At 36.9% G+C, this 27,412-nt stretch overlaps 1 protein-coding gene across 16 annotated transcripts in view; it reads right to left on the bottom strand.

Annotated features, from left to right (window-relative positions):
• Positions 1-27,412, bottom strand: part of Zbtb20 (zinc finger and BTB domain containing 20) — a 766,528-nt gene that overhangs the window by 516,849 nt on the left and 222,267 nt on the right. For 3 of the 16 annotated variants that reach the window (XM_075962896.1, XM_075962754.1, XM_075962743.1), the window contains exon 4: positions 17,363-17,429. The exons of the other annotated variants lie outside the window; for them this stretch is intronic. The gene's annotated coding sequence lies outside the window, so the exon portion shown is untranslated. The remainder of the gene's footprint in view (positions 1-17,362; positions 17,430-27,412) is intronic. 16 annotated transcript variants of the gene reach the window in all.

The raw sequence follows: 27,412 nt of genomic DNA, 5'->3' as shown, positions 1-27,412 counted from the left end.
TTTTAAAATCATATTATAATGAAAGGACAGATCATTATTTATTTTCCATTTAGATATATACTGACATCTTATTATTTATTTATTTGTTAATTTATTTTTTTAATGTGACATACATCTTTACAATATAAACACCAATTCAGTGAGGTCTTTTTGGTGGAGAAAAATTGTCTATCATAATGTTAGTGGCAATAATAGTTCTGTACATTTCTCTCAGCAATTTTCAACCTCAGATTTCTAAGCACTATGCAAACATTAATTTACTAAGTTATGCGGTGCTCTGTGAGAATTAGAATATTATCACATCTTCATTATTTTTAGCTGAGAATCACATGACCTTAGCTTATCATGGCCACACTACAAAGATAAAAGCAAGTAGAAAGATGATTCTGTTTTAGAAGTAGGTGCCCAGGAAGATTAATGAAATGTAATGAGAATATATCTAAAGCATTGTATTTTCTTTACCTACTTGTTCCACATGAATTTTGTTTAGTCCAGAAGCTGTGAGCTATGAATGAATGAATGAATGAATGAATGAATGAATGAATAAACATCCTTGAAAATATTAGGGCCACTCTCTAAGAATATTATTGCTTGGCAAATATTGATCTAAGCCATGTGTTAAACACAATTCTAAGAGTTATACTTCTAAGAACCAGTGTTGAGTCTATGTAAATAAAACTATGTGTCTTGTTTAATACCATGTCAGTCTCCAGAGCCTAGATCTGACCTGAAGCCATAGCAAGTACTGTATGAATCAATGATTTTTCTAAATAAATAGTCAGAAAACAACCTCACATTCAATACTACCTGTCTGAGTTGTGGAACAGGTTATGTTTGTAAGCTAGAAACACCACATCATAATTTTCCCATTAGGGATAAAGCAAAATTATTTGATTTGATCATATATGGGTGGATCTAAAACAGAGATCATCTTTATAAAAGTATGAATTTGTTTAGCAAAGATTTATTGATCACATACTGTGTGCCAAGTATTGGAAGAAGAAGAAGTATTGTTTTCAGAGGTTCCACCATTTCTGTGAGTCTGGAGGAGTATGTATGTATAAAGTATACCTGTAGGCAAGCTATGCCTATGAATCTGTTAGTATTGTTTGCCATTAGCATTTTCTTTCCTAAATTACAGACTATTTAACAATCCAGTTTATTGTTTAAAATAAATGAGATTATAGAAAAATGTAAGAATAATGATTAATTGAAACAAATACCCATAAAATGGATGAGTGATAAATACCTAGATAACTGGATTAAGTTTTGAGAGATTTATTCATACAACCAAACGGATTCTGAACAATGTGAGTTATATATTAATCGTTATTCTTTTTAGTTCTCACCTTACACAAATACAGTTTCATTTGGACTACTTCAAAGTAGGTTATACCTACAACTAAAACAGAAGTTCAGGAATAATACCTCTGTCTTAATTACTTTTCATTTGCTGTGCTAAAACACCAGGACCAAGGCAATTTATAAAAAAAAGTGCTTAACTTGCGCTTAAGTTTTTAGAGGGTTAGGTACATGAATGGAGGAACAAAGACATGGTCACAGAAACAGTTGAAAGCTTACATCCTGATCTACAAGAAGAAGGCAGAGAGCAAGTGATTTGGGGAACATCCTAAGTCTTTTAAGACCTCAAAACCCATCCCCAGCAACACACATTCTCCAACAAGGATACACCTCCTAAACCTTCCCAAACAATTCTACTAATTGTGGACCAAGTATGCAAACACATGAGCCTATGAGGCATTCTCATTCAAATCACCACACATCAAAGAATAACACACTAAATCCTAACTTGCAGAGATACATGCATATCTGAACATATTTTACCCTGCATATTAGTTACCTGTCTCATTGCTGTGACAAAATACCAGAAAAAGACAGCTTAAGGAAGAAGTTTATTTTGGCTCATAGTTGAGGGGTGGCCATAGCAGCATGTGCATGAGAGAGTTGATCACACTGCATCTATAGGCAGGAAGCAGAGAGTGATGAATATCAGTGCTCAGGTCACCTACTTCTTTACATCAGTCAGTTGAGGTGGATCTTCCTACCTCAGTTATCTAGAAAAGTCTCTTACGCGTGACACAGCAGAAATTTGTCTCTAGTTTTTTCAAAACTAATATCACACCCTGATAATCTACTTAGCTACTTGAAAATAATCTCAATTTTGACCAGTTCACATTTAGGCCAGAAAATACGCTTTTGTAGTTAATTCTTCTTGAAAATGGATTTTTTTCAGACATGTTACAGACTCCTTACATTATGAGAAAGTCAGAAGAGTGAAGGGCATCTAAGTTTAATACGTACCATTGGTACTAGCAGTAACCTTAAGTTTTATTCTTCTAAATCAGAAGCAGAAAGATGTTACCTTTTAGGTAGGAGTTCAGCAATGTTATAAAAAGCAATCTAACCACTCCTTGATAAAGGAAAATAAGCTAAGACATGGTATTGATGCATTTGACTTTCTAAAATAGGAAAATAAGAAACTAGATATAAAGAATGGTGTTATAGCTCAGCAGGTAAAGCTGACTGACATCAAGCACAATGACCTGAATTCAATTACCAAGACCAATATGGCCAAAGGAAAGAATTGACTCCCATAGCTCTCCCTGACATGCACATATCATACATATAAACACATATATAAAATAAAAAAATATAGTAAATAATTATAAAACAAAAGAAACTAGGTGAATCTGCTTCTACCTCCTGGCTCCATGATTTTGTACACTGAAATTTACATGTAAAATCATTACTACATTCGGAATTATTTCACATTACTTTCCTGAATATACCTTCTTGACAGTGATACAACCACCCCAAGCACTCCACTGTCACTCAAGGTACCTGTCCATTGACAGTGTCTCTAGCTATACAATCTATAAAATTCACTGGAGTTCAATCAGAATCTTCTTGAACATCTGTATTTGTCATTTTTATTCATTTCCCTTATTTATTTAGTCAAAGCCAAAAAGATTTTTCAAGATCAATTATATTCTTTCCTTTATTCCTATTTAACCTATTGAAAAACTTTGTGGTTTTGTATATGCCCAAGTGTTTGCATATGTGCTTGTATATGTGTGCATGCATGTGGATGCATGTATACGTACAGGCCAGCATCTTTCTCAATCACTCCCCTTCCCCTCCTTATTTTAGACAAAGGCTCTCTCACTCAATACAAAGCTCACCAATTTAGTAAATTGGATGTCCAACAACCCTTCCAGTATCCTCTTGTCTCTATATTCTCAGTTCTAGGATTATAGGCATGCAAAACCATGGCTGGTTTTTTGTATGGGTGCTAGGAATCTGAACTCAGGTCCTCAGGCCTGAACATAAGTGATTCACTGACTGAAACATCTTTCCAGTCCCTGGTTTCTTAGTAATTATTCTTCCCTTTGATTAACGTTCATGTCAATTGCTAAAAAATTTATATAAAAGAAAGTTTTGTAATTCTCTTAAAATAAAATGATAAAAGTAGCTACTATCATATGGATATTTAGCATACAATTTTAGTTGTTTCCTAATAGTTTTCATGTAATAACAACCATAATTGTTGCCTATTCTGAAAAAAAAAACTCCCAAATTACAGGAGGCAAATGGGCTACAGATAATTCAATAACAGAAGTCAAACTTGTAGCTATTACTATATGTCAAAAATTAAAGGAAACTGAGGACTATATCAAAGTGCAAAAGGTAACATGATATATATTTTCTTAAATTTTTCTCCCACAATTTCACTTCTCTATTGACACATTCCTTTTAGTCTACATATGAACTTTATGGTTCCCTTAATAGCTTGCACTTAATGTGATTTTTAATACTACTCCAAGGATTAAAAAAAAAGTTTTTTTTCTCTTGGAGTTTTGTTTCATAATGACCAAAAGAAACTCAACCTCTCACGTATCTCTTATAAACATTAATAACATTCCTATTCTTCCTACAAAATCATGTTTATTGTAACATGGCTGAAAGAACACAGAAAACTGAAGCATGTGACATTTAATTCATCACACAAAAGGATCATGTACTGAGTCAACACTTCTAGCCTCCTACACCAACACAAACGATGCTTTCCCATGGTGTCTATTTCCAGTGTGTTTAGACCTTCAAGCAAATATGAAAACAAGGATATGTAGGAAAGTATTTTATGTTTTCAACTGTTTTTGGTTGACATATTAGAAGTCATATATAACATTCTCAATTTCTGTATCTTCTTATGCACCTTTCAAAGTGCAAATTCTTATTATAGTGGTGGATCCACCATTCCCCCACTTCACAGGCACAGTGCATCTACATCAAGTTCTTCCTATCTATTAGGTTCAATTTCAGTTTAAAGATACACAAATATTCTAAAGAAAACTCATGATTTTTACCATCTCAAACTGTTTCCAAATTGACTGCAATAGAAAGCTATCTGTAACATTAAGAATATTAACATATTTTGAATATTTCCACTGATTTCCTATATTGTCCGTAAATCCAAGTGCCAGATGTCATAATTTGAGGGTGAATACAGAAACCTCTCCATGAGCCCTTCCCTTTTGTGTCTGAAATTGTTTCTTTAAAATTCATGGATAAAGGCACTATTCCTAGAAATAATTTAACATCTCTGTTACTTTATGAATGTTGTTATCCCTGTTCTGAAGATGAGGAAGCACATGAACAGAGAAGTTAAGTAACTTCTCTAAACTTTTGGCAAGTGAGAGACTGAGGACTTTAACTCAAGGAGGCTAATGTGACAAGCTTAGCCCTTCCATTATATTGCTCCCTTCAAAGGCCTAAGACAGGAAGAATGAAATACCTGACTTGGGAAGAAGACAGCATAAGATAAAGCTCATTCTTACCATTCACTTATGGTTTTTGGACCAGACTTTTATCACTATGGACCTTAATTATATGTGTACACAAATAAAACATTAGTCACTATTGAGTATTTTACACAAACTGTTTCATTTAATTATTAAAATGATTTGCTCGTATCCTTGGGTTCTGCATCCAAAAATTCATATGGCCATGGATCAAAAATAATTCTAAAACAATGTTCATCTGATAATCATGTACTTTTAGTCATTATTAAGCAATCTAGTAAAACAAATATTTATATAGCATTTATATTGTATTAGATATTCAAAGGAATCTAAACATGATTTTAAATATTCAAGATGTGTGTAGGTTATACACAAGCAGTAGGTCATTATATGTAAGAAAATTTAGTGTCCACAGCTTGTGTTATTTGCAGAAGTCAAACCAACAACCTCAGGAACCAGCTTTGAGACTGAACATGGGCTTTATTCAGTTTATCTGAGTAAAGTAAGGTTAACTATTTATCTATTGTTAAGCAGTGAGTAGGAAAGAGAGACATTCTATTTGACAAAATATAAACAATCATTAAATAATAAGCAATGGAATCTTCTTCACAGAACTGTGAGTTGCATTTCTGTCAGGATTAAATGGATGGGCCTTATCCAATCAATCAAAGATATGAACAGAATCAAATGGTGACTTCCTGGCAAGTGAGAGGGCCTCTCTCCTTCCTCTGACTCCGGCTATAACACTGGTTCTTGCTAAGCCTGGTGGTCTTCAGACTGTAGCAATGCCATCTGATCTATTTTCAATGCTCAGGCCTCTATCTTTTGGCTCACCCATCTGTAGACCTTGGGACTAAACAGACTCCATAATCCTGTGAGTCATTTTCTCATGTAACCTCTTTCTATAAGTGTATGGATGCTAATGTTTCTCCTTCCCAAGTACTCTGATCAATACAACATGTGAAGTATATCATATATGCACATAAACCTAGCCATGAATGCAGCTTAAACATTTCCTAGTGAAAACCAGGAGATAATACAACACAGCATGGGGAACATGCTCCTTTAACAAAAGCAAAAACAACAGGTCCAGAGAATGGGGATGATGTTTTTAATTTTTCCTTGAGACTCTGGCCGTACTGGAACTCACTCTGCAGACCAGGCCAGCCTTGAACTCATAGAGATATCCCTGCCTCTGCTTCCTGAGTTTTGGGTTTAAAGGCTTGCCCCACCACAGCCCGTGAGGGGCATGACATTTTAAGAACACTGGAATCTTAGAAGAAGAGAAGAAAGACACATATTGAAAACAAAATCCCCAGACTGTTCCTGAGAAGTAAACGGTAAAGACAGCAAACACCATCAGGTGGATTGTTCTAGACAAGATGACTAATATTTACTTTCCTGACTGGTAGGGAATCATCATGATTCACCATGACAGCGAGGTACATGACAGAGGTGGCCCTCCACTTTGGGAAGTAAGAGGTTATGGGACAGTGAAGGAATTAACACAAAAAGCTCAGGCTTGTTTTGTGTCTCACTGTGTACTATCCAGCCAATCCAATTTCTGTCTGTGAACTTTAATCCCAGCTCTAAGGCACTCAAGAATAAAAATACTTCTCAAGTATTCTCAAGTATCAACAAGATGGGCACCTCAAGTTTTCAGATAAAACTTAGTTTTAGCTGAGGGTGGACAATTCCATTTCAGTTACATGGGTTACACTGCATGCTTGGAACCCTTCTCAGCACACAGAGTCATACTCTTTGCCAATTCTGCCAAATATCTTTGTTTAGTTAAAGTTAAGGTCGGTGTGATGCCTTTAACAAGTACACATAAAAAGAAAAATAAGTGACATTTACTCAGTCTCAGGGGACCTATCTATATTCCCCCTACCCTCTACGCTAAAAACCAAAGAAGCTACAACTGCTGGGAAAGGAAGGAAAAAATGATTTTTAAGGAAAATGAAAATAAAAGCAAATAAAAAACCATGTCCAATTCCAATATATGGCTTCCATTTTTATTTTTCTCAAGGAAAATTGTGTATCATTGCCAAAATTCTCCAAGTAACCACAACTGACAGACATCTCAGAGCAGGGAGAATCGCAGTAATGCCTGCCTCTTCCCCTAGCAGATAAAGAGCCAAGCACTCTCCAAGGAGAAGCAATGCTGCTTTCCTTGACTTTTAATCTGCTTTTATGTCTCCTAAACACAGCACTCTGTCTTATGTAATTCAAAGTTCACAGAACAAACCTCTTTTACCCAAAGCCTTAAAACTAGTGCAATGAATTTTTATATTTCCTTCTGGCTACATTTACTAAAAACCTACTCTCATAATGCAACCAAATATATGCTGGTGATGTATACATTATAATTTTACAAAGGAAGAAAGAGTACTGTCAATAAACAGAAAAAAATGAATCCTGCTTAGGGATGTCCAAACAAGCAGAGCAATGCAAACATAGTCCTTTTCCATACTTAGGATCTTCATTTGTTCCTGATACACATGATCAATGGAATTGGACATGAAAAACATTTTTAAATAAATAATTATCATATTTCATTAGCTTGTACAAAAAGATTTCATCAGTTTTATAATAAAATATACTTAGACTGGTTTAATTATTTTTCACTATAAAAGTAGCAACTCAGTATGGAAATGCTGCCCAGGCAGAAAGGGAACCCAGGAACTGAGACACTGCAGATAACCAGTCTATTTACCTTACCTCAGGCGGTCATCCTTGTGCAGGCAAAACAACCCAACTGACAAGAGTGCTCTGATTAAATATCCCTACCAAGCCATGGTCTTCCTGTGCGTCTTCTGGTGTCTATCCAAGTTGCTTCTCTGGAGTTACTAGCACAGCTCCATCTTTGCTAGTGATAGGAATGAAACATGGGAGGTAACTAGCGTAATGTCAGTGTCAAAAAAAAAAAAAGATTTTTAAGTCCCTAGTTCAAGACTCACTGGAATACTGAATAAATGTACTTAGGAAGAAAATGATTCCCCTGTGTTCTTCAGATTCTGCCTCAAAAGCTTGCTTTTCAGGTCTACTTAATACAAAAGAATTTTGTTGGGTACTTCCTCAATGTCTGTCAAGACTTTTATTTTTTTTTAAGATTAACACACTACCTTTCATTCATCCACTCTTATATCACAGATTTCCCTGCTTATTGTCTCAGCTAGCTTCCCATTGCAGTGGTAAACATCATGATACAAGCAATAAAGGGAGGAAAGGTTTATATGGCTTAGAGGATATAGACCACCATCAGAAGAATTAAAGCAGGAAAGTGGGGGCAGGAACTGAAGCAGAGAACACAGTGGGACTCTCCTTACTGGCTTGCTCTCCCAGTCTTTCTGTCTAATCCGGGCCCACCTATCCAGGTTAATACTGCCCACAGTGGGCTGGGCTCTTCACATCAATTATTAATCAAGACATGTCCAAAATGCAATCCGAAGGAGTCAATTCTTCAATGGAAGTTCCCTCTTCCATGATAACTCTGCTTTATGTCAAGCTGACAAAAACTAACCAGCATAACTATTAAATCAAGCCAAAGATTTTCAACTTCTTTTATATGACTATCATCTCATCATTTGCTACTTCCTAAAAATAATCTGCAGCTGATTCTTTTTTTTTTGTATTTCAGTGATTTATTTTTATTTACTTTTTTATTTTTATTTTTTTATTTATTGAAAAAAAATTTCTGCCTCCTCCCAGCCTCCCTTTTCTCTCCCCCTCCTCCCACTCCTCTCCCCCTCCCCCCACTCCTCTCCCCCTCCCTCTCCAGTCTGAAGAGCAGTCAGGGTTCCCTGCCCTGTGGAAAGTCCAAAGTCCTCCCCCTTCCATCCTGGTCCAGGAAGGTGAACATCCAAACTGGTCAGGCTCCCACAAAGCCAGAACATGAAGTAGGATCAAAACCCAGTGCCACTGTCCTTGGCTTCTCAGCAGCCCCCATTGTCCGCCATGTTCAGAGAGTCCGGTCCTATCCCATGCTTTTTCAGTCACAGTCCAGCTGGCCTTGGTGAGCTCCCAATAGATCAGCCCCACTGTCTCCGTGGGTGGGTGCACCCCTTGTGGTCCTGCAGTTGATTCTTAAGGCTTCTTATTTTCTTCAACTTCCTCATATAAACAGGGTTAATATCAGAACTCACAGACGTATAGCCAACTTAAAAATTGTCGAATGAGTTCTACAGAATTCCCTCGCGTGTTTTTGCCCTGATTTTTCTACCACTCCTCCTCTGTTTTGCAGGCATCCTTTCCGTTTTTGTTATAGATCATAGCAGGAGCCTTCCGGAGTTCTTCTCAAATACTCAAAAGAGGATGGCTGCTGAAACTGCTCTCCAACTGGACTCTGTGTCTCTATTTTAGACTAGAGCATAATGCAAAAGTAAAGGCACAACTTGATTCCTATCCAAAGACTGTGGATATCAAACCCAAACATAAGAATCTCACAGTGACTTCAGCATACACCTAAGGGTAAGGCAGAGGTAAGAGCATGTAGTTTTGTGGAGGGTTCAGAGATTCCATGTTTACTTGCATTCCTACTGGGTAGAAGATAGTAACGCTAAAACTAACACAACAGTGAAGATGCAAACCATAAAGGAGCCTTCAAACTGTGAGATTCTGTAACTAGAAATATTATTACCTCTTTTTTTATATTATGGTAAATTCATTAACAGCAATATACTTATATAATTATATATTTTATTGATTTAAAATATGTGATTGCTTCCTTTAAAATAATAGTAGAGCCAATACTGCTGACGATATAAAAACTGCATCTGACTTAAGGTGCCTTCTCTGAACTGGAAGCAAGGAGGCAAGTCTACCAGCAGATGCCTTCATTTATATTTTTGCTAATCAGCAAGCCTGCTTTCTTATCTAAGATCTGTGCAAATCTTTTTGTTTTCTCACAATAAACTACACATGTGAAATTCCATCAGTGTTATTACCAATATTTATTTTTGATGGCCACAGTTTTTCTAAACTTTGTGTAGCCATATATTTAATGTTACATTACCCATCCAGAATTCCCTTTCTAAAACGTTAAGAAAATGAAAGTATAAGAAAAAAGTATTATTTCCAGAATACAAAGATATTTTTAAGAAAGGACTCCAAAATGGACATTTGATTTTGGATAAAACGTATTGCATAAAAATGTGTAGTGCGTGTTAAGAAATCATCAGAGTCCTTGACGTTAGCACTGGGATGCTATTAAGTTTCCAGACATATCAATTCAGTAATATCAAATATAAATGATGGGTAGTCAATTGTACAGAGCAAAATTACATGGCTCAAGAGCTACCCAAGGTGGACTTTAATTCCTGCATAACAATACTGGCTAATAGTATTCTAATTGATAGTGTCTTACTTGCTAAAATTTCTTGATTACTTAACCATATAATCTTGTGATGATTATGGCAGGCCACAAATAATGCCTGAAAAGTCCAAGTCTCTTCTCTCACCTATACACAAGTTTGTATACAGGTTAACAGGAAACTTTGTTTATCTGATTAGTAAAAAGTGAAAATACATAAGTAAAAATTGCATTAGGGAAACACATGGAATCAGGGTCAGGGTCCTGCTGTCTAGTAGGAAACCCACTCTGGTTTGACATTCTCCTTCTACTTCCTTAAACTTTTAAATTCAGAGATAAGTGATAAACATCATAAATCACACACATTCACAACTCATTTCTTCACTCTGTGTGCTGGTGGTTGTGGGAATATGAGAATGAACTTGTGTCTCACAGAATACCTACTTTAGACCAGCAGCCAGTCAGAAACATCCACTGAAAAACATTCCAAATCTCATCCAGTTTCTCAAGAAAGCATCCAGTAGAGTGGAGATAGCCGGGCAAAAGTTGGGAGCAGGGGGTGGGGGTGGGGATGGAATGGGGGGAAGGGGAAATGGGGAGAGAGAAGGGAGAAGGGGAGGATTGGGGAGAGCTTGGGGGAATGGGATGGTTGAGATGGAGGAAGGGAGGATATGGGATCAGGGAAGAAGATATCTTAATTAAGGGAGCCATTTTAGGGTTGGCAAGAGACTTGGCTCTGGAGGGGTTCCCAGGTGTTCAAGGAGATGTCCCCATGTAGGTCCTTGGGCATCAGAGGAGAGGGTGCCTGAACTGCCTTATCCCATAGCCACACTGATGGATATCTTCCATATCACCATAGAACCTTCATCTGGCGACAGATGGAGAAAGAGACAGAGACTCACATTGGAGCGCTGGACTGATCTCCCAAGTCCAGATGAAGAGCAGAAGGAGGGAGAACATGAGCAAGTAAGTCAGGACCACGAGGGGTGCTTCCATCCACTGAGATGTTGTGATTGATCTAATGGGAGCTCACCAAGGCCAGCTGGACTGGGACTGATAGAGCATGTGATCAAACCGGACTCCCTGAATGTAGCTGACATTCAGGGCTGATGAGAAGCCAATGGTAATGGCACTGGGTTTTGATTCTACTGCATGTACTGGCTTTTTGGGAGCCTAGTCTGTTTGGATGCTCACCTTCCTAGACCTGGATAGAGTGGGGAGGGCCTTGGACTTCCCACAGGGCAGGGAACCCTGACTGCTCTTAGGACTGGAGAGGGAGGGGGAGTAGGAGTGGGGGGAGTGGAAGGGAAATGGGAGGAGGGGAGGAGGTGAAAATTCTTAATAAATAAATACATTTTTTTAATAAATAAATGAATTCCCTTTCTGTGTTGATCACTTTAAACATTTTCAAAAGGTGCTTTAAAAATCTTTCTACCCTTCCTTTCTCCCCTACCATCCCACTAGAGCCTACCTATCCCTGACAGCTCTACTATACTTATCTTCCTTCCTGCATCCACACTTCCTCTTCTTATCTTGACACAAGTGTCAAATTTTAACTCCCATGATCATGATACAATTGTTTCCTATTCCACATACGAAGTCTTGTCATGAACAGAGTTCTTAGAGGAAAGGGAAGAGGCACAGGTAAGAGATTCAATTATATGGTGGAATCAATGTAGGCAAGGAAGAGGCACAGACAGGTACATTCAGTTATATGGTGGAATTAAGTAGAGCCATTAATATGTACATGGACTTATCTTTGTTACAACCACATGCAGGAAAAACTCAAGATTTGCAAATTAATGTTCAGATCCCTATCAATATTACTCAAGTGCTTATCTACGGTTTATCTAATTTTTTAGTTAACTGCTAGTCAAAATAACCAACTTCCAATAAACAGTGTAGACAGTCATGGGGATCCAAGGTCTTCTGTTCTTTTCACACATAGGTCATATTTATCCCTCAGGCCCAGAACTCTAAAAAAATTAACCAATCAGTATCTCCACTTTCTTAGAGTTGGCCATAAGCCTATGCTTATTTGTAGACATACTTTTTACCTAATGTCAACAGAACATCATTGTTGTCCTTCAATTTTCATCTTTTCAAACAATAGTTTGTTAATATAAAATGTATTCTTTCACATCCTCACCTTCTAGGGTCTAAGTCATACAAAGAGCCGTACTTTAACTGTAATCAAAAAGGGTGACTGAAACCCATGTTTTAAAATAAACTTGACCTTTTTCACATGGTGTTCCATTTTCCTTTTTTTGTATTGTTCTGTTGTTCACAAAAAGCTAATGTCTATATTCTTGCAATATTATATGCTTCTATGTGTGTCTGTGACTGTCTTGTTTATCTGCTGTCTGCATGCTATGCATAAATATGGAGGTCAGATGACAACTTTTAGGAGTTGGTCCACTCCTTCTACCTTGTGGATCCTGGGCATCATACCCAGGTTATCAGACTTGATGGCAAGTGCCTTTATGTTCTAACTCATCTCACTAATCTCACAACGTTTTCTCTACCACAAATATTTACATATTTTGAAAGGATAGGACTATAAGACTACAAGATTATAAAGCACTCATAGGTCCTTCATCACAAGCACCCAATCTATTCTCCTCATTCTATCCCTGATTCTCTTACCATCCTGTTGCCAGTCAACTTCTCTGCATTAATCTTTTTTTTTTTTTTTTGGTTTTTCGAGACAGGGTATCTCTGTGGTTTTGGAGCCTGTCCTGGAACTAGCTCTTGTAGACCAGGCTGGTCTCGAACTCACAGAGATCCGCCTGCCTCTGCCTCCCAAGTGCTGGGATTAATGCATTAATCTTTTTATGTTCTCCTCACTGTTTAGAATTCATCTTTTCTCATGTTTCCCAACAAAAAAATTAAGGTTATTTCGAAAAGTGCTTGGATTTGTCCAAGCACTATTTCCTTTAACATGCCTTCCTAATATTTCACCCAAGAAGCTTTCTCAACATCTTCACCTCCTCAATAATTTATTCATCAACAGATCATGCGTTTTTCTGCTTTAAAATTCCTCATCCCCTGTATATTGTATGATGCCTTTTGGTAGAGTCCATGTACACACCCGATAAACAAGAATTTAAATTGTTACTTTCACATTCAAGAATTTTCCAGTATAGTTAAGATAAAACAACAAACAATTAAGTTACAGTCCAGATGAAGACAATACATTTCTATTTAATTGGCTTCAATTACAGGTATACACATTCTTACTGCTAATATCAAGACTATGTCACATAAAATAAATACAAATTACCAAAAAATGATTAAGTTGAGGAGTGGTCAAATTACATAAGAAGAACAAGAAAGTTATAAGGGAAGAGAAAGTAGAAAATTTAAAAACAAGCTTAATGAAAAAAAAAAAGCAGACCAGACAAAAGGAACTGCATTGGTTCATGGTATTTGGGTAGCAGATTTAGGGAGGCTACTCTTGTCAAAAAAAAAGAACTGAGATAGGAGTCACAGCTTCCTGTGAACCACTGGGCACTCAATGACATGGTTTACATGATTTAGTTCAACTAATACAGAAAACCAAACTGTCATGAAGATCAAATATATTATGACCTTCTCAGCAGTAACTGGGAAATCTAAGTTTGAAACCCAAGAATATTCCAAAATGCATCATATCTATATTCAATTTAACATGAAATTCAAGCTAGGTATGCTGGATACTTTCATGCTAACAACAATTTGTTTCAACAAATCAGAGGTATCTAGGAGGAGGAATATCACTTGAGAAAATGCCTCCATAAGATTCAAATGTAGGGCATTTTCTTAATTAGTGATTGATATGAGAGAGCCCAGCTTACTATGGTTGGGGCCATTCTTGGGCTGGGAGTCTTAGGTTCAATAAGAAAGCAATCTGAGCAATACATGGGGAGCAAGTCAGTAAGCAGTACCCCTTCATGGCCTCTGTATCAGCTACTTCCTCTGGCTTCCTGGCCTGTTTGAGGTCCTATCCTGACTTTCGTTGATATGGACTATAAACCAAATAAACCCTTTCGTCCCCAACTTGTTATTTGGTCATGTTGTTTTGTCACAGCAAAGAAACCCAAACACTGGGAGTATGCCTGGGATTAACAACAACAACAAGGGCAACAACAATTACTTATTTGCAAAAAGATAAAAGTCTGAAAGAAATTCATATAATTCTAAGGTTTTTCTCATGGTAACATACAAATTAATTTCATGGCCAGCTATATATACGTGGTATATAAGATGAGTTCACCTTAGAAACACTTTAGTAGAACATCTTAATTTTTACATAACTGAATATTGAAGCCAAGTACCTGATTTATATGCTGTCTGTGAGGAGAAAATTTGAGAACAAGTAAAACATAAAAGTTTTGTCCCCAAAAGACTTTCTAAATCTGTGGGTACTAGCCTCTGACAATCAATTTCTTAGAGTTGAAAATCATGAGGTAAATACCATTTAATCCTATCACTAAGCACCCTCCTGATAAGGACTTGTGTTGTTTTTGGCCAACAGGGAATCCAGTACCAAGGAGAATTCTGGGTGTTGTAACTATCACAGTGCATATATTTTTTGCAAATTGTTTACTCAAAGAACATTGGTTTTAATGAAGGAATGAGTAGGTTTATATGTACAAGCATGTCTGTGATATGATTATAAATACATAAAAAGTGCATAGGCCATATTTGCATTTGCTATTTGAATCACATAATTTTCTCCTTGAAACTTTCAAGTGGCATTATAAATGTCTATGTCACAATGCTGTTCGTTTCAATGGCCTTCAGAAAAAAATCAAGGGTTTAGTATATACCACAGAAGTCTATTTATAAGGCACCCTTTAGTTAGAATCACTATGAAAAGTTTTCAGGTTTATTAAGAAGTGATTCAAAATATGTTATTAAAGTGTTAATATGAATACTTCATCTTTATCTTTGTTTTTAGGAGTGGGGAAAACACAAGCAATGTTTCATTTCTAAAACCAAGTTCCTATGAAGCAGAGCAGAAGGACTACTTATTAAAGAATTTCCCAGCCAAATTCCCAAAGGGCCCCCAACAGGCTTTCTCAATTTATGGGCACTGTCTTCTAACAATCTATTTCTTTCCAGACTCTCCTTGGAAACCAAAGATTTATGTCATTCTCTTCATATTTGAAAAGGAAATTGGTAGTGGTTAAAGAAAAAATAAAAATTGAAAGCTTATTTTTATCAAGGAATCCATGCTGTCTGGACAAATAAGTCATTAATATGCCCTGGGCTGGAGGCTCCACCAGTGACTCTGTCTCTGTGGGACTGCTGTCACTGTTCGGACAGACAGAAATCCAGTTCACATAAGGTATTTGTGAAGAGGAGTTGTGCTTGGACATGCGCTTAAAAAAGAAAATACTGTCCTATAGTAATTGAGAAAATCAGACCCTCCTCTTTCCAAATAATTTATAAATCTCCAGCTCAAATCTAGAGTTAAGGAAGTCAAACAGACTGAAAACAGTTCTATAAAATGTGAATATTCACTTAGCAACCTGAAATGGTTTCTGTTCTGTGAATTCATTCAAACAAGCAGGTATTGCAACATTTCATCGATAGCTTATCAAACAGAACAAGACTGAATAAAAAGGCTTTCCTAGGGGAAATCTCTGGTCATTGTTCTATAAAAGCATGGGAGTATATTGCTATATGCTCATCTTCACAGGAAGTTACCCGGCTTAATAAGCACAGACCAGCAAGTTAATTTTAAAATTCACTTTGATTCCAGTGGCAACCAAGCTGATCCAACTAGGAGCTATTCCATAAAACCCTTATTGTCATATTCGTCATCAGCACTCTCAACAGAGACTACTGCCAGCACTAAGAAACCAGCCCTCACTTCACCTCAGGAAATATGCTGCACAGATGGCCAGCCCAATTACAATACAGTAGTGAGGTGGCCCTATCTATCTCATCAGAATGACACTCTGCTAATTTTTCAATTCTCCTTATTGATGCCCTCTTTCATGTGTAGGTCTATTAGATTCTACTTCCTCTACTGTCCTCTCAGGACTTGGTGCTTGCCAACTACAGTAAGTTGTTTTGACAACTTGTCTAGCTATACAATACTCTGTTTCTTTCCCTCTGTAGCCTTTCTGGCTTCAAATGAGTACCTTCAAATATATCAGACTATCCAATCAAACTATACAACAGGGAGAAAAGCATTCTAAACACTGTCCTGTGCAAACCATAATCTTGCATGTGCCCACAGTTCTCTCTTTTCCTCTTTACCTTCATAGATAAATCCCATTTGCTATCTTGTCTTTTCCTATCTTAATACAGAATGACTGCCGTGACCACCCCCAACCAGCTACGCCATTCACCGCCAGCACCTCTGCTCTCCTCGTGTGCTTCAAGAAGAACTGATTAGCACTTTGCATAATTAACCTGATTAGCACTGTGCATAATCAAACTGATTAGCACTTTGCATAATTAAAAAGAAATAATAATAATAACAATAATAAGCACTAAGTAATATCAAAAGCTGTTAGTCCCTCATCCCTTTGGTTAACTCCAAGATGAGTTCAATGCAGCACATCTTGCACCCACATTGAAATCTTCTCTGTGACTCAAAAGTCAAGAAAGCAAATTCAAATTCTTTCAGTCCACAGTCCCATTACAGTTTTTATATACACTCTCAGATACCAAAATGTTCAAGTTTTTCATATATATGTCTCCCTCTATTCAATCTTTGATATGTCATGCACACTACAGTGGAAAAATGAGAATATATCACCAAATCAATGGAAAACACTTAGAATAAAATTAGAAACCAAGATGTATGTTGCTTCTGTTCCAATGAAAAGGAACTAGACAGATTCTCAGGGAAGCACGGTATGGCCATTTACTTTGTGTGATCCCAGCAAAGCGACTCAATGTTTATGACCTCACACCCTTCCTACTGATAATGGAAATGGTAACACTAGTTATGATATCTCAAGGGTTGCCATAAAAACAAAGTAAGAGCTTAACAAAAATGTTGTAAAATATGTCTATATACTAGCAGACACAAATGAAGCATCCTATAGGAGGAACCTAAGCCTCTCACCCCCAAACATGACTTCACAACACAGACAGAATCACAGATTGAGTAATAATACAATTTTATATTTATAATGTCTTCAAACCAAAAAGTTATAAAGTCTTTTTGCTTAATTTTTTTTTATTTCTCAGTCAATGACTGAATATGATTATAAATATGACTTACTTCAGTAATTATTGTATCCATCACGGTTCTCATTTGTGTTTCCACAGAGGTTAAAGTCAAGCTGTTCCTAGAAATTCACAAGAGAATAAAAGAAGATCTAGTAACTTTCTACTAATTTGGGAATTTGAGGTGGAGAACTTTGAGAGCCTGTTTTTCTATACTCCATCATAGCCAACCATCTGTTCCTTGCCAGCTCTTACTTCAACTTCCCTTCCCTCTAAGGAATCATCTCTGAGACCCCCATAGGCGGTCAGAATTTCTGCCTCATTTTCCCATATTGTGTTTGTAACTTTTCAAACCTCTGTGTACTAAATGGTTGTATATACAGCTCCTTTTGTGGACTCTGAACTCCCAGAGCCACTGGCAAACCTGTTCTTGTCCCACAAATATCGCATGAGAGACACACGTGATGGGCACTTCACATTTTTGTCATGGCTGACTTGAGGAAGCTGAATAGCATTACAGTGTTTTTAATAAGCTTTTACATCATAAGTGCTACAAACAAACATGGGAACTGGTTCACTACCTTAATCCCAGGGATTACAAAGGTATTTGACATACCCATAACCATATATGTGATCAAAAAAAGGAATTAGTCACATGTAGTCACTCAAAGCAAGATGAAAGTGTCTAGAAGAAGCTAGGATTGCATTACAAACTGAACAAGGCACTGACCATAACAAACTGCAAGGTTCTCTCAAGAAACTTACAGTTTATATATCTTTTAAGGATTTTTTTTTTTAAGAGTCTGGAATGGAATCAGAACTCTTCCTCCTTAAAGGTAAACTAAAAGTAACCAGAATGACCTGGTGCAAGGAATCTGTCAAGAGACCATGGGTATTTACCAACCTAAAAAACAGCTTCTTCTTGGGATAATCATTCATTTTACATTTCATTTAATTCAAAAAATGCTGCTGTGGAGATTATTCAAGTCCAAATGTTCCTGGTGAAGGTGCTTCCAGTAATTCTGGGAAAGAAGCCAATCCTCTAGTTTTATATGTAAATATTTTAAAAACAAGCACATATATATAAGCACAAAGGAAAGGTCAAGAAGACGTAAGTCTTTAAAAATCTATTTTAATAATTTTTTTCTATAACTGTCCACAGAAGTTTGGGCTTTTTTGTAGTGTTACATTTTCTCTTACACAATACACCTGCTTTTTTCCCCTAAACTAAATATTTCTTCCATCTAATGACTCTCTTTATTAGACAGCATCTAATTTGCATACATTTACATACAATTTAACTGCTAGCTTGTGAGAACAAAGAAATGGCTCTGTATTGTACTGAAGGACAATACTCAGGAAAGGAAGGTATAAAACCCAACCAGTTCTATAACTGTGTAAGCTCTTTGTCTCAGTCACACCAACCTCTCTTTCTCTTTTAACATGCTACTTAAAAGGGGTAAAAATTATTTCATCAAACAATGAAAGAAACTACTCTGTTTAAGTGTCTGCACCCACCCACAGCATGGTTACCACAATTCAGGCCCAAATTCACTGATTCTCCCATAAGTTCCTTTACTACATTTGATAACTCAGCCCCTTTATTTTGCTTGGTGTCCCACCTCTAAAACAACCTCGGATCCTTTGATAAATTTTTCATTCCAATACTAATCTGGGCTGCCATTCTCCTCATTGCTGAACAGACCAGGTCTTCAAATGCTGGCTGCTGTTCTTTAGTGAACAAAGCATACTCTCACCCGCACTAGGTTCATAGATTTTCCTTGAGACTTCACGACTTTTTGTAATAAACCACTCTTCAAAATAAAAGCTTTTCCAGGTCCACTGGGAGTTGATGGGATGAAGACTTGAACATAAAGAGGACGGACACGCAAGACAAGTTACAAGTAAAGAGCACTTGAGCCAACTGTTCCCCACTCAGCTCAGGTGTCCCTTTGTGAGTCTCCAAGCCTGCAGGGCTCTTGGGTAATGAAAAAGAGAAATAAACCTGAAAACCAGGATCCTTGACTGTCCTAGGAAGTAAACTCCCCATACACACACTGTGACATGGTGACTCACTGTGCCTCTTCCCTTAGTAACTCTCATCCTTGATGCACAGAGAGAGGGAGATTATAGAAAGCAATCTCAGAGAGTTTGTTCAGTGTTTTGTAAATATTAACTACTGAAAACACACAAAATAAATAATAAAGCTGCGGTCACAACCAAGTGAAAATAAACATGAGGGGAATTCAAGTTTCTTAAATGCCATTGAAAAATAAGAAATAAAACTGCTTCAAAATTACAATAAGTAATATAAATGTTAGGGAGGACATGCGGACAACTGAAAGCTATAAAACTACATATGAACCCGCAACATAGGAACAATGGAAACAACAGCACCGATGACTGAGGGCTGAAACAGCCTGAGACTTATTTCCTTAGAAATAGATTTAAGATCATTGGCCTGTGTTTTTGCATCTGATAATGCACATTTACAATTTTAATGACCAAAAGAGGTGTGAACTTGTCAGTGATAAGTGAGGAAATTCTACCACTCTGTAGGGCTGCAGAATGCCCACATGATTTGGAGCCTTCGACAGCCAAACAGATTGCACAGGCGCTACACGCGATCTTGAGGCATGTCTGATTTTCCACCTGGTGGGAAGCCTGAGTTAGAGACAGTATCAGTGCTGGAGTGCTGGCAGAAACCAACTCTGCCAACGCTTTACCCCATGAGCAACTATGAATATTGATTAAAATAGAGCACACAAAAGAAAGTATTAGGCACAGTCCTTACAAATGAAAACCAAAATAACACCTCTAAGCATTGACTAGATTCCAGACACTCTAGTAAATAATCAGAATGTCACAGGCCTTCTGAAAATCACGACTTATTTCTAAAAACATTTTTAAGTTCTAGAGAACTGATCTCCGACCCCCAAATCCCTTGTTCTATGAGAAATGAGCCCATCACTTCATAATGCTGCAGCGTCTGTCCTTTCAGACACTTTGAGTACGTTTTACATGACATTTCTGATTCTCGGGCTCATTAAACCTTCTCGTTAATGGAGATTTCAGGCAGTACTTGCTTTGTGTCATAGAGAACTATCTGCCGATACCCAGCGTCAGACTGTTTTTTTTTTTACACTGTAACATATTAAATTCACCGTGTTTGTTTTAAAAGCACCTCTTATTACTAACTCAGCCAACATCACCTGTGCTAGAGGTGGTTAAGATCCACCTTCCCAATGCGTGTTACCACGGTGACAAAGTAGTGACCTAATTTACACACACCTGCTGGGTTAATTGGGCCAAAATGAAAGATGATATATATGCTCAAAATCCAAAACTGATTTTTCCCTCAAAATTAAATATTTGATTTTTTTAAATTAGCAGTTTCTAAAGCTAAGAACATACTCCAGGTGTGCATTTGCCAGTTAATATACCCTGAATGTTTCATGACACTTGAGCAGCAAAACATATTGAGTGATGAATACAAATCTTTTATGTATTTTCTGCATGCAATGATTAGTATGAGTAAGTGGTCTCAATCACTGAATGTGTGGATACGCTTGAAGGGTCAGGTTACTGACTCCAAGCAAAAAGGGACATTCAATCTTGCCAAGTTAGCACTCAGTCAGGACTGACTGCCTGTAAAACACAAGCTCACTTTGAGGAAAGCTGTACTTTATGGACTTTACCAGTATGTATCAAGTTTTGAACCAAAAATGTCCACTTTGCTTGACCTCTTCCTGTCACTCTCTTCTCTCCTTTCTTAAACCACTGAGAGCTTTCTTTGGGTCACAGAGTTTTCTGCTCCCAACCGACAGTGATATGAGCAAACAGCTCCTTTACAGAATGCTGGTACAGATCAGCCATAGATGTGTGCATGCACACAAATGGCCTTGCTAAACACATCAAAAGGCTAAAAAGATAACAGCCTTCTATTCATTTATCAGGCATGTCCATTAAAGTATCTTCGCAAAGATATTCCTCTACTTTCAATATAGAAAAATTGGAAGCAACTTGCATGTGCACAAGTAAGAGACTATTGAGATGGCATAGCATACATTTATGGACTGCATAAATATTTCAAGGAAAATTATTTATTAACAAAAAGATATTTTCATATCACATGGCTAGCTAACAAAAAATTCAAACTATAACTATACATTGTGAGCATAGCCCATGGTTTTAAAAATAAACACCAATATATTAATGACTTTCTTTTGATTGTAAATATATCAAACATGACTTTATTATCTTTATTCTTACATTTTGAATTTCTCAAATAGTTTTATATTTAGGTGTGTTTTTAGAAGAGAAAAAGTCTATATGATTATATATGATTTAAAGATATTAAAAAGAGAGCTGGACAGGTGGCTCAGCAGTTAAGAGTACCTGCTTCTCCTAGAACCCCCAGGATTGATTCCCAGTACCACATAGCAGCTCACAGCTGTCTATAATTCTAACTGTCCAAGTCTTGGGGGATCCAATATCCTCTTCTGGTCTTTGAAGGCAATGGGGAATGTATGTGGCACACAAATATACATGCAGGCAAAACACTCATATGCACAAAAATAATAATGAAAAATTTTAAGTTGAAAGTAGAAGAAAAATTAGTGACATTCTTTTTTTTATTTTAATTTATTTTTTTATTGAGAAAAGGAAGAAAAAAAAACAAGTTTCCACCTCCTCCCAGCCTCCCATTTCCCTCCCCCTCCTCCCACCCTTCTCCTCCTCCTCCCATCCTTCTCCCCCTCCTCCCACTCCTCTCCCCCTCCTTCTCCAGTCCAAAGAGCAGTCAGGGTTCCCTGCCCTGTGGTAAGTCCTAGGTCCTCCCCCCTCTGTCCATATCTAGGAAGGTGAACATCCAAACTGTTCGGGATCAACCTACCCCTGGACCCAGCAATACCACTCCTGGGAATATACCCAAGAGATGCCCTATCATATGACAAGAGCATTTGTTCAACCATGTTCATTGCAGTATTATTTGTAATAGCCAGAACCTGGAAACAACCTAGATGCCCCTCAATGGAAGAATGGATGAAGAAAGTGTGGAATATGTACACATTAGAGTACTACGCTGCGGTAAAAAACAATGACTTCTCGAATTTTGCACTATCCTGAGTGAGGTATCCCAGACCCAAAAAGATGAATATGGGATGTACTCACTCATAATTGGTTTCTAGCCATAAATAAGGGTCACGGAGTCTACAATAGGTGATCCTAAAGAAGCTAAGTAAGAAGGGGAACCCAAGGAAAAACATATAGTTATCCTCTTGGCTATGGGAAGTAGACAAAATTGCCGGGGAGAAAATTGGGATCTTGGGGGTGGGGTGGGATAGGGGTAAGGGGAGATGGGGAGAGAAAAGGGAGAAGGGGAGGATGGGGGAACTAGGGGAAAAAGGAGAATTAGTGACATTCTTTTTTTTTTTTTCTGTATGTAAAAGCACAGAGCCTTTATTTTTATTCAAGTTCGAACTCGAACTCTCCATGTGTCAAATGGATTGTCACAATCAGAGAGCCCTGAGCTCAGTTGGGGGTGGGGTTTGTATAATAGCAGAGGTTGGGGTGCGGAATTTCTAAGGTTCAATGTCTCTGATTAGCTGACATTTGCCTAGGGGTGTCCTGGTGAAAAGCGATGGGTGTGTGCTAGCAGGTGATCCTATCTACAATGGTCGGAATATTAGGAATTTCCTTTGGATGGTCTGTTTCTGGATAGTGCCTGGTTGATCTTGGTTTGTGGTCTTTCTTGGAATCAGGTAGATGTTGCCATAGGGCAAACTGCCGAAAATTGGGCCTATGTTGAGCTTGTCATGGCTGTCCTGCAAAGTAAGCTCCTCTTTGTCTAGACAAAGCGGGGTGATGAGCTCTCAATGTCCTGCTTGTCCACAGATTGAGCGGATTCTGGCGATTGGTGGAGTCTTTTCCCGTGGGTAGCATTAACACGATCCAGGTAGAGTTGTCGTACTGCCCTGCCATCTTCTTTGGAGACCTCAGGGTCACTGTTAGGAGTTGGGGCATGGAAGATCTGGTGACTATCACATGGCACCAACACCAAATACATGTTGAACACGATAAGGTTCTTTGGTTTCGAAATATTTAACATCTGTAACTGCTTTTTAAAAATAAAACATTATAAAGATGCACGGTATCAGAATCCTTAGCCTAAACTCTTTTGTAAACTAATTAAAATTACATGAAAAAATTGCCTTTTAATAATGAAGACTACATGGAGCGAACTTTTCAAGACACAAATAAGGTTATCACGTGGTTATTGCATCTTGCTCAAATTACAACATTCACGTTTTTATTCACTTGTTCAGTTACAGGGTCTTACTGATAAGTGCTTTTCTTAAGTAAGTAAAATTAACATTACCATATGAACTGTATTTGCTGTTGAAAGTATCTCACTAGGGGTTTGATTTACTCTATGATGCTTTTGCTGATTTAATCATTGCTTAGACAATCAAAATATAATAATTTATTCTTATAAATGAAAGCATTTCTTGGGACTTCCTATGTCACAAACAGTAGACATCAGTGATGGATTAAAAAACTGTATGTCACTTCTGACATTTCCGGTTTTCTGTTCTTTTGTCTCTGTGCTAATCTCTGCCATCCTAAGAAGTCTAAGGGACAAAAAGTGAAAAATAAAACTGCTATTTCCACTCAAAAACAAGGGTAAATGTATTTGTGAAAGCATATATATTGAAAATTTTAGTTAAATCAAAGATATAAATATTAAAAAAGACTAAACCACAAATGTGCTAAAGAAAATATAAGTAATTTCTCCACATACAAGATTTTCTAATATACAGTAAAAACTGGTGAGTACAGCTACACAAATATATTAAGGGATTAAAAATTTAATAACTAAAAATTTGAATACAAAACTTCATTTTTCTAAGTACCTTAAAAATGAGATTGTAATTTAATTACATTTCTTCCTTCACTTTCCCCCCTCAAACACTCCATACATGCATACCTCATATTCCCTCCCTGCATATTTTCAAATCACAGACTCTCTTTTCATTGTTAGTGTACACACACACACACATACACACACATATATATATTCCTAAATATAACTTGTTGAGTCTTTATAATGCCACATGTATGAATGTCTTCAGGTCTGATGGCTTGGCACCAATTGGTATGCTCTTCCCAATGGAAGACCACCTCTCTAGCTCCCAGCTTTACTAAGTCACCATTAAAACTTAATTTTTATACAAAGAAGCTAAAAAATTGGTAAAAGGTTTCTGGAAAAAAATAAAAAAATGAAAAATAAAATGAAAACTCAATGACAAGAACAATGTATTTAATATTCAGAGCATAGAAAAAGAAATGTAAATATGCAATAACTTTTAAAAATATCATGCCATCTACCTGATATAAATTGCACAAAAACAATGATAAAATATAATTTTCATTCTTCAAATAAGATAAATAAATAACTGCTAATATCCACTATTGAGGAGGTTGTAGGAAACCAGAAATATGCTGTTAACAGGCACAAAAACAATTATTTTTCTTTTATGATTTCTTTATTATTTTCTGTGGAGATCTCTCCCAACCTCTGGAGTTCCAGGTTTGTATTTATTTGTAATGGGATCTTCCATGTTCCTCTGGATAACTTGTAAAACAATATACACAGACACGCGCACACACCAATCTGGTCAAAATCCACAGAGATCTGCCTGCCTTTGCCTTTCTGAGCAGACAGGAATTACAGGAATGTACCACCACAACTTGCTTTAATCACTACCTTTGAAACTAAACTTTGAAGAAACAAATTACAAATATTTGAACACTGGTTCCATTCATTGAACATTGATTTCATTTCTATTATTAAGTTCAGTAAGTGTATTTTGCTAGATTTGCTACATTCTTGGATCAACAGGGTAAGTTGATAAAACCATTATTTTCTTTGCATAACTTTATGAATCACCCAATCTTTTGAAACATTTATATACATTAAAAAATAGAAAGAGTAAGCAAATTGTTTAGTGCCACAGCAAAACTGAAAGAATACTGTGCTCAAAAAGTAAAACATTGTTGAACTTCCAATACCACACTTGTTTACAGCAAAACACTCAGCTTGCTGTGGCTGTTCCCTCTTCTGTAGAACAACTGAATTAACAGATAACATGCCCAGTACCTTACCTAACAGCTCCCTAATGTATGCTCTTTATAAGCCTGTAATCTGATAAGGAATAGTAGAAAAATATTCTGGAAACTTAAATATCAATTTTGAGTATCTACATCTACTAAAATGAACAAGTATATATTTAGTGTTTTGTATGCACACTGTAACAATGTTTTTGTAACAAAAGCAAGTAATGTAGCTGCTGAAAAATGTGGCAAACTGAATATATTAAATATTATTTTAAATGCTACATCACTGCCTGCATGAGCAGTACTTCTAGGTCTCAGTTTGGTTCTGCCAAGGTGGTAAAACTTGCCAAAGGAGACTGATCTAAAGAGTGTTTATTGCACTCCTTATTGCCTGCCAACCCACGGACACAATTCAGGTTTATTTCTTAATGTATCCCCATAAATGCTCTCACATACACAACATGAGGAGACAAATGTCAAAATTAGTTTTTAAGTCATATATGCATTTTCACAAGCACTCATATAAAAGATATAGTCTACAACAGGACAAAACATGTGTTTTCCAACTTACAAGAAATGCCCTTTATCTTGCTTTTAAATTATGATACATGTTTTCAGTACAATAATAGCTTTCATCACAGTGACTTAACATTCTGGACATATGGACAGATTTTTATAAAGGCTCTTATCTCAGGGATGAGTTGGATGACAATTTTTAGGACCAACTAAATTATGTAATGAAAATTGTGTATTATAATATTTTTGGAAAACCAAGTACTCCATTACTCCTTTTTAGATTCTGTCACTGAGACAGGAATAGAGTCATGTGAGTTTCTTTAGTAGGTTTGAGGGTTTAACCAATAACAATGCTGATATTAATCACAGGACAGTTTATTTTGCAAACTGAGATATTTGGAGCCTCTTCAAGACTGCACTGAATGAGTTTTAGTTTCGCTGGTATAAAAAAAAATCCTGATACTGAAAATTTTAATCAATTGTGAACTGAGTTTTTATTCTGTTTTTGGAATTCTTACAGCAGACTGACTACCTCCTTCTGCACTGCCCATAAGTATTACACATTTCATGCTGTGCCACTAAGCAATGAAAACCTAAACAATGAGGTGAACACAATATTGACTATAATATGAAACTCGGGTAACAATATATGTCATCAGCTCATCACCAAATACCTTAATCTTCTTACACAGTAATAATCTAATTTTGAACAAACCATTGGTAGAATTTTTTGTTTCAAGATGAAAATGCAGGTGAGACTAAACAATTCTCTATGTTCAACTACTGGGAAGGTAAGTATATGTTCCCCAAAATTTCTGTCTTAAATCATGGGCTATCTGTCATGACATTAATACTAGCAACAAAAACACTCAAGACTATTTCATACAGCCTTCTATCTAATTTTCAGTCTTGTATGTAGAGAAAGAAAACAAAATATGATGATATTACTTTAAATAGTAATTGTTCAGGCTGCAGAGATGGCTCAGGAGCTAAGAACTCGGTCTGCTCTTCCAGAGCACCTGCTTTGATCCCCAGCATTCACAAGGTAGCTCCCAAGCATTTGTCACTCTAGTTTTAGGGGATCTGACACTTTCTTCTGGACTCTTTTGACACAGCACACACATATAGAGGCACAACACTTATATATATAAAATAAAAGTAAATCTTTTAAAACTGATGACTGATCTAAGGAGGAAAAAAAAGAGACTCAAGAATACCTGAGTCCTCTGGAATCTGTTAGCAGAACCAACAGTGAAATTGCTAGAAGGAGCTTAGAATAGACACAAATCAGATCCTTCCTTCTGTGGCCAAATCCACTCTGAGACATAGTTGGGAGTATTCAATCCTCTCACACACTTTTCTTATGGTCCTGCTTGTTACTAGGAGAAAGAGAAGACCTAATAACCTGTGACAGACAAGTCAACACCAGGATCTCCCCTCCTGCCACAGCTTAGACACATACTCAATATGC

Source organism: Microtus pennsylvanicus, chromosome 1 (genome assembly GCF_037038515.1).
Source record: "Microtus pennsylvanicus isolate mMicPen1 chromosome 1, mMicPen1.hap1, whole genome shotgun sequence".
Classification (NCBI taxonomy): Eukaryota; Metazoa; Chordata; class Mammalia; order Rodentia; family Cricetidae; genus Microtus; species Microtus pennsylvanicus.
The sequence above is the reverse complement of the archived record's forward strand: the minus strand, read 5'-3'. Positions and strand labels throughout refer to the sequence as shown.